Source organism: Octopus bimaculoides, chromosome 13 (assembly GCF_001194135.2).
Source record: "Octopus bimaculoides isolate UCB-OBI-ISO-001 chromosome 13, ASM119413v2, whole genome shotgun sequence".
Taxonomy (NCBI): Eukaryota; Metazoa; Mollusca; class Cephalopoda; order Octopoda; family Octopodidae; genus Octopus; species Octopus bimaculoides.
Genome location: NC_068993.1, coordinates 6,500,275 through 6,501,247, shown reverse-complemented (window position 1 = coordinate 6,501,247; position 973 = coordinate 6,500,275). Strand labels below are relative to the sequence as shown.

The 973-nt window shown below is 37.8% G+C and overlaps 2 protein-coding genes across 2 annotated transcripts in view; one reads left to right on the top strand and one right to left on the bottom strand.

Annotated features, from left to right (window-relative positions):
* The window catches only part of LOC106869268 (probable dolichyl pyrophosphate Glc1Man9GlcNAc2 alpha-1,3-glucosyltransferase), a 29,012-nt gene that overhangs the window by 6,666 nt on the left and 21,373 nt on the right, over positions 1-973 (top strand). The gene's annotated exons all lie outside the window — the stretch shown is intronic.
* LOC106869272 (uncharacterized) overlaps positions 1-973 on the bottom strand; it is a 66,507-nt gene that overhangs the window by 64,332 nt on the left and 1,202 nt on the right. The gene's annotated exons all lie outside the window — the stretch shown is intronic.

Genomic DNA, 973 nt, shown 5'->3' with positions numbered 1-973 from the left:
GTTGCCATCCGGTTTCACCAGTCCTCAGTCAAATCGTCCAACCCATGCTAGCATGGAAAGCGGACGTTAAACGATGATGATGATATTCTATATCCCACATTGGTTTTGCAGGAATATAAACAAAACATAAAAAACAGACAGTGTTGGAACTCTTTTAAACAAAATAATATATTCCTCTATACACAATCATAGAAAACCCCTTTTTTTGTATTTATTTTTACTCGCATATATATATATATATATATATATGTATATATATTTATAGGTGTGATTGTGGGTTCAGTTCCACTGTGTGGCAACTTGGGCAAGTGTCTTCAACTATCGCCTTGGGCTGACCAAAGCTTTGCGAGTGGATTTGATAGACAGAAACTGAAAGAAGCCCGTCGTATATATATCAATATTTGTTTGCACCTATCATTGCTTGACGACTGATAGCTGTAGTCAGGTGACTGGAACAGGTAAAAGAATACACGCACACACATGTATGTGTATTGGGTCATCCCTTAAATAATGCGGTGTTTTTCAATTGCATGGTGCCACATAAAAGACCCCCAAAGGATGAAAGGCAAAGTCGATCTCGGGGGAGTTTGAACTCTTAAACATGAAGATGGGCAAAATACTGCTAAACATTCTGCCAGCTCATCACCTCAAGAATAATGATAACCCTTTCTGCTAAAGGCACAAGACCTCAAATTTGGTGGGGAGGGGACTAGTCGATGTAATCGACCCCAATGTTTCACTGGTACTTAATTTATCGACTCCAAAAGGATGAAAGGCAAAGTCAACCTTATCGGAATTTGAACTCAGATCATAGCGTTTGGCAAAATACCGCTAAGCATTTCATCAAGCTCCCTAACAATTCTGCCAGCTCACCACCTAATAATGACGATTTTATTTTACTAAATTCTTCATTATTTTCAAAATTAACCAGAACAAAAGACAGCATATTTTGATAGAAACATGGTAACAAAAT